Below are 7,930 nucleotides of genomic sequence, written 5' to 3' on the forward strand. Positions count from 1 at the left end.
CTATGCCCTTTTCCTTGGAGGATTGGAGTGAACTGCCCAAAAAGTACCAAGTGCTGCTAGTGAGATTGTCACTTCTCGGTCTATGGATGCAGCACTGCATTGCTGTGTGTCGGATGAGGAATTCTGCTGTGCCAGAACATACAGTACGTGTTTCACAGTACGCCAGACTCCCACTTACCACCAAGGACTGCACAAGGGAAAAAGTTGACCCGACTGGCCTGGTTACAGAAGTACTTCAATCAGGTGGTAAAAACCGATATGAATATATATGAGTATCCTTATGTTCCAGAACCCCTGATGGGGGTACTCGAGGGGAAGCAAACGGACTTGTACAACAGAGCTGTACGGGAGTATCTCACAGTTCCACAACTGTTTCGGGCCCTCATTGAAAATACTGCCCTTGCCACGGACTTCCAGAAAATGCTCCAAGAGTTGAATCTGGGATAAGCACATGTTCATGGACCACATTCACCTGGTGCACCCCAAAGACAATCTAGTTGTTTTACAGATTGGACACTGAAAACTGAGCACAAGAGAGTGAGTTAGCCTAAGTGATCCGACTTATGTCTGATGTAAACAGTTCTTTTGTTAACATTATTAAGAGGATGTAGCTAATATTTTATAAGCGTTTCTGTACAGTCATGTGTGTTGGGTCTTTATTCCAATCCAACTACTTTGAAAATTGCATGTGATAGTTGCAATATGTTAAGTCTTATTTAGTATGAGAAGGTATGATATCTAAATATGGGGGTAGTATAGGCAGGGCCTAGATTGTTGTATTTGTGGTTCACTCACGAGTTAATTACTATTGTCTGTGGGGTTAACTGTGAACAGCGGTCCATCAGTCTGAGGTTGTGTTACTTCCCACTGGAGGGTCCAAATGGGACAGGAAGTTTCATGGAAGGTGGGAGGAAGGCCACACATGTAACGATTTAGTCTCTACTGAACAAAGAGAATTAACCTTTCCCAGGGGACCTGTGTGTGGCTAAAGGAGAAACAAATTATGTTATTGTCAAAGTGTGTTTAACCATTCATTGAAGAAGAAGCTTTATTAACAACCAATATATATATGTGAGAATTGTTGTATTACCGAACTGTACGAGACATGCTGCCTAAGTGTAAAGATGCTAACTTCAGTAAACATGTTCCATTTGTTCAACAATGTCTGGTCTGGTTGTTTTATAGAGGAATCGTGTGTGTGCTCTTACAGTGCACGTTAATGGGGAATAAAGTGTAATGGTATGGTAATCATCAAGTAAGAGAGTAACATCTGCAGAAATAGAGAAGGAGGAGCAGCCAGTTCTGGAGAGGGAGCAGTAGTGGCTGGTGATGGGAGTCCTATCAGATTAGTTCTAGTTTGATCTGCCTTTCTCAGCAGTAGGTACCCTTTCTTAGGGCCCGCTACAGAACAGAGCTTCCCACGGACTGGGCCTGGATCTAAAGTGTGCAGGGCTTCAGGGAGTATACGATGGCTTCCCACTATGCATTCAGGCTGAAGCAAGTAAAGTGTATTGATCTGGAGGGGGTTTAATCAGTGTTCCTCACTATTTATTTCCAATTGACTCTGTAGTCAGCATCAGGACAGGTGTCACTTGGTTAGTAGATGTGATCCAATTGGCATGAGACCTGGTAGGGTGGTCTGTTCAGTGCCCATGATGGTTTGCCAACTCACACATCATTTAAGCAAACATAAAACTTTGCCTGACGATATGCAGTTCTCCTGCACTGCCAACAAACACATTGAGAATAATCCTCATCCTGCTGGAGGAATCAACTTCTACTGAATGGAAAATAACACTTACTGTATGTCCATGCTTGTAAAGATATCCAAGTTTGCTGATTTGTGCGTGGATGAGGATATACATATTAAGGTGGCCATGGACTGTATGTAAAGAACTGTTATGGCATTGTATGACCCCTAAAAACCTTTTTATGTGGTTTTAAAAATATTGGTCATTTAAAAGATATTTTTAACTATATCCTTTGATACCGTGGCACCTTAAAAGTGGGTTGACTGTATTGTCAACTTGTAAAAATGGGTTGACTGTATTGTTATAGTTTAAAGTGGTACTAAATGCTGTTTTACCACTTATGCCTACAGGTAAGCCTATAATAAGGCTTATCTGTAGGTACTATGAATATCTCCTAAACTTGCACTGTTTAGGAGATATTCAGAGTGCATGCAGCCGGTGACTTCACTGAAGGTCCCGATTATCGTGTTGGACCCTCAGAGCCTGTGCTGTAAACGGCGGCTCCTCCGCATGTGCGGGAGTGCCATCATCGTGTCCCTAGCCACTCATGTAGCCAGAGGACGCAAACCTGGAAGGAAGACTGGGTGAAGATGGAAGCCTTCACAGCAGTGACAGTGTGGCGCTGGAGGGCTTAGTTTTAAGGTAAGTCTCTCATAATGTGCTAGTATGCAATGCATACTAGCACATTAACACATTGCCTTGCAGGGGATTTTTTTTTTTTGTGCATCTTCAACTGCAGTTTATTACAGCTTTAATTAGGGTGCGATGTCTAAACAAATCACCAGTCCTCTACTGTTTGTATTCCAATATGTAACTCTTATCCCAGGTTATCTACTTTCTGGAGTAAAGTTACAAAATATATATGTCCAGCGGAGTTTGTCAAGCTCCAGAAAAAAAACTAAAGCTAAAAGCTTACAAGGCTGCCACTACACTTCAAATATTTACAGACCCCATGTGAAGGGAGTTGCTCCCTTTACAAAAAATAACCACAACAGTAGCATAGTTGGGCCAGATTTGGCCAACTACTATGAAAACTGCGTGTGGAAGCTCCGGTTTCCAGTGCTTCTAGTGCTCCGGCCATCCGGCCACCCCAGTCTTTCCATCCATCAGGACAATCTCCAGACTCCCACCTGCATTGTACCGGGCCCCCACCAGCTGCGTGGACCAGGAACGGGATCCCTGGACCCTTCCCGCCATCTCCGCCTCAGCCCTATCCTCACTGCTCCGCCACACCGCCTCGGCCTCAGGAACGCTGATCCCAGCCGTTAGCCTCCCGGAGCAGTCTCTCAGGACATTCCGCAGCTCCGGCCAGCTCTGGCCAGTGCCGGCCCGCCGCACATCCCCCAGCCTCCATCGGCAGGCCCGCGTGCTACATCCAACCAGGCCCAACCCACCATCCACGGACGGGACCACAGCCACCTCGGGAGCTCGAGCATCAGGACAGCCCGCGGCTCAGGCCTAGCCCGTCGGCCATCTTGGTCCACCCAGTGCGGCCACAATCACTACCTCCACCCGTAGCTCATCCCCGGACCCCCCCCAGCAGGTTAGTACCGGGGCCCGGTCCCTCCCGACCCCCCAGGCCTGCACCGGCCCACCTCCAGGTAGGACCCACCATCTCACCGCCCCCCCTCTGCTCACGGTCCCGAACCCCCCCGGGGCACCACCGCAGCCACCGTCCAATCACCACGTTCTCTAGCTGCTAGACTCGGGGGGACAGACCACGGCTGCGGCCTAGCTCCAGCCAGCCAGCCACCTCATACCCCTCCCACACTTGTCCAGCAGGCCCCTGTGCCCCTACACCTCGAACACCCCCTCCTCGATACTGGACCTCACTGCAGGGGCACAGGTTACCACCGGAGACCAGGATATCCACGGCTCCGAGCAGAGAGATCCTCCTAGATGCAGCCGCAGCACCAGTCCAACCAGTAAGTAGCGGCCAGATCCCCCTACACCTCTGCCCCCCCCTGTCTTGCTTCTGGACCATCCTGTACAGGTAAGCCCACCGGGGTACCCTAGTAGTTGATCCAGATCTCGAGTCCGATCTCCCCTGGGGGGGGGTCAGGAAGGAATTTTTTCCTCTGCTGTAGCAATTGGCCAGCTCAGCTAGGGGTTTTTCGCCTTCCTCTGGATCAACAGGAGGGCGGTAGGTAGCCTTCCACCACCTCCAGTACTTTCCGCACCATCATCCAGCCTGTCAACTACACTACTCCAGCAGCAGTGGCAGCCATCTGATCCCTCCATCCCCCAGCAAACTCATCATCCTTCCTTCAGCAACTTTGTCTTTCTCACCATGTGCAATTTCAAGTACACAGTGGACGCCCTCCATAGGCTAAGAAACACCGCCTCAACTTTACCAACCGCCACTCAAAAAAGACCGAAAAAAGAAAAATTACTAAGGAGCAACCCACAATCAACCATCAAATACAGGGAGACACCAATCCAACCACAACAACTAGCATGCGCCCTGATCAACACCAGATCTGCAGTCAAGCACAGACTGGAAATCCATGACTTCATCATCAAAAACAACATAGATTGCCTCTTCATTATGGAAAGTTGGCTAACATCCGACTGCAACACCATCCTAACTGATTTGGTGCCTGAGAACTACAGCATCCTAACTGAGCACAAAATAGGAAAAAAAGGAGGAGGCCTAGCAGCAGCAACTTTACAGAACTCAGTGACTTTCATGGAGACACTCCCCCTGCGTCTTCAAACAACACTCCAAGACACCATTCACATACTACATGCTACAGACCACCAGGACCAAAGACCAATCTCCTTACACCACTCACTGAATTCATTTCAATGCACACCCTGAAAACTAAAAACTTTCTGGTACTTGGGGACTTTAACCTCTGGGCAAACTCTACCCAAGACCCTATCGCGACCGCCTGCATCAACCAACTGGAAGAACTAGGTTTTCAACAGCTGATAAATGCTCCCACGCACGGTTCAGGACACACTCTAGACCTCATCTTCAAACAGAATATGGACATCAACATATTCGACAACACACCACTACCATGGACGGACCACCACACTATCAAATTTAAATCACCACTAACACCACCCTCCAAAAACAGAAACATGCAACAACAACACACTGGAACAGATCTCAGAAGAAACTGCACTCTGAACTCTTCAAAACCACATTATCAAACAAAATACAATTGCTAAACTTAAACCTCTCGACGGAACAAACACTCACCTCCCTAAACAAGTCATTACTACAAACAGCAGACTCAGTAGCACCAAAACGCAGAACACTCATACGCAAAAAAAAACTCGAGATGGTTTAATGGCACTCTCACCCTACCCAAGCAAGAACGTAGAAGAGCTAAAAGAGCATGGAGAAGAAATCCTACCAAGGAAAACCATACAAACTACAAAATACTCACTGTGAAATACCACAAAGCAATCTTCAAAGCCAAAAAAGAACATTTCTTGAACACCATCTTAACTGCCTTAAACCGGCCGCGGGAACTTTTCAAAATAGTCGCCCAGTCAATGAACCCAACCCGCTTAGAACCCCCAGCAAACGATACTCAGAAATTCTGCAATGAGTTATCAAATTTCTTCATCGACAAAATCAACAACATTCGGAAATCAATTCAATAGAAAAAACAACCAACCTTACCCAACCAAAGCAAAAAGAGGATATCGACAACAACATCACACAACCACTGGATTTCTCTTTGACCCCAATCACCACTGACACGACTAAAAACATTATGAGAAGCCTTCGAAACAGCACATCACCAAACGACATCATTCCCACAAAACTCCTGAAAGAATGCTCCGACATCTTGGCTCCTACTCTAACACACCTCATAAATCAGTCATTCAAAGAAGGGATTGTGCCAACCACCCTCAAGCAAGGCATCGCCAAACCCCTGCTAAAGAAACCCAATCTCGACCCTAAGGACCCTAACTACCGCAGACAGATAACAAGCCTCAACACCATCTCCAAGATTATGGAGAAAGCAGTAGTACAACAGCTACAACGCCACCTGGACACACACCAACTCCTGGACCCTCTGCAATCAGGCTTCCGCCCAGGCCATGGTACAGAAACTGCACTTCTCAAAATATGGGACGATGCCCTTGAAGCAGCAGATGACGGAGAATCATGTCTCCTGGTACTGTTAGACCTCAGTGCAGCATTTGATACAGTGGACCACAATACTCTACAGTGTACTTGTCCGCCTCACAGAAGTAGCAGGAGCCACAGATTCTGGTCTAAAATGGTTTGCATCCTTCTTAGAGAATCCCTCTCAGACAGTGAAACAAGGAGCATTCACCTCTGAAACCCGCACAATCTCCTGTGGGGTCCCTCAAGGTTCACCCTTGTCACCAGTGCTATTCAACATCTACATCCGCCCACTCCTCAAAATCATCAAAAAGTGGGACCTCTGCTTCCACTCATACGCTGATGACACCCAAATCTACTTTCGCATCACCGGACAAAAAGACCACCATCAACAATTAGAGAAATGCCTCACTTTGATAGATGACTGGATGACCATTAGCTCCCTCAAACTCAACGGATCAAAAACAGAACTTCTTCACCTACACGCTAACCAAAATCCCAAAACCAAAACTCCATGGACACCTCCCACCATCTTTGGACAGACCATCTCTCCAAGCACCAAAGCCAAGAGTCTCGGAGTTATCTTTGACTCAGAAATGACAATGGATGCACACATAGGATCAGTAGTTAGCGGATCTCACCATCTCCTCCGCCTGCTACGCAGACTCATCCCCTTCATCCCAGAAACAGACAAAGTAGCAGTAGTTGGAACAATCATCAATTCCCGACTCTACTACGCAAACTCGCTCTACATAGGATTACCCCAACATCAGCTTGTGCGCCTACAGGCCATACAAAACGCGGCGGCAAGACTGCTAACAGGAAAAAAAACCTGGGAGTCCATTTCCCCATCCCTGAGGAGCCTACATTGGCTAACTGTAAAGAATCGGATCACATTCAAGACCCTCTGCCTCACCCACAAATGCATACAAGGTAACGCTCCTCAATACCTTCGAGAGAAAATAAAACACTACACACCCAATCGCAATCTGCAATCATCTAACCAAAACCTCCTCCTCATTCCCAAATACCGCTACAAAGCAAAGGGAGAACAAAGATTCCAAGGACCTCGGCTATGGAACACTCTTCCGACTCACATCCGCATGGAAGAAAACCATCCGGCCTTCAGGAAAAGACTCAAGACCTTCCTCTTCTAAGAAGCTGACAACACAAAACGCGTTTAGCGCCTTGAGGCGATTCAGTTCGCATTTGCAGCGCTTTACAAATCATTCATTCATTCATTCACTCATGAACATATACATGTAAATTATTTACATTATTGAACTAGCTTTCAAGTGTTTCTATTAAATTCTACAGTATAAACAGGGACAAAAATGTCATTTATATGTTTGATGATTTGGTTTTGTTTGTTAAGCTTTAGACATTAGCAGGTTGATGTTGCATTAAACCCATGGCATAATAAGCACTTGTCTTTTGCCAAACTCCTCATCTGTTGTCATGTTTTATTAAACAAACCTCAACAGTTTGATTTTTAACGTCATGCCTGATTTACATTTGGCAGTACATCAGCTTGGCCAAGGTGCCAACATTGTCAAGTACAAGAAACCAACCTGAAAGTAGGAGAAAAACAGATCACTCTATTCAGAAAATAACACAGACCTGAGACTTATTAGTTCAAGCAGTTCACATAAATGTATAAATCCAAGGGGGACAAAAGTCAATTTATAGAGAAACTTCACTTGGGTTGTAAGAAATTCAAATTCAGAAGACACAAATACAGTAACTCAACAGATACTTACCAGTCCATGGAGTACAGCGCTGTCTACCCCTTAGAAGATTCTTAACTGGACTTCAGCTTTCCAGTGCCACCATCTTGGATTCAGAAGTCGGATGTGACTTTTTGATGTCTTATGGACAGCTCCCCAATGTGCATGTCATTCTCACCCAGATGAGGATTGAAGTGTAAGCGGCTACCTAAAAAAAAAACTCAGATGTGTATGGATAATTTTTAGAGAAAAGGGATTATGTTTACTGTTAATTTCATTTTAGATCAGCAGTAGTATACAGTGCAGTATAGTTCACAAAGCTCCCTCTTCATCTGTCAGCATGATTCCCTTTGTGCCTG

The sequence above is a fragment of the Aquarana catesbeiana genome, linkage group LG02, assembly GCF_042186555.1.
Source record: "Aquarana catesbeiana isolate 2022-GZ linkage group LG02, ASM4218655v1, whole genome shotgun sequence".
NCBI lineage: Eukaryota > Metazoa > Chordata > Amphibia > Anura > Ranidae > Aquarana > Aquarana catesbeiana.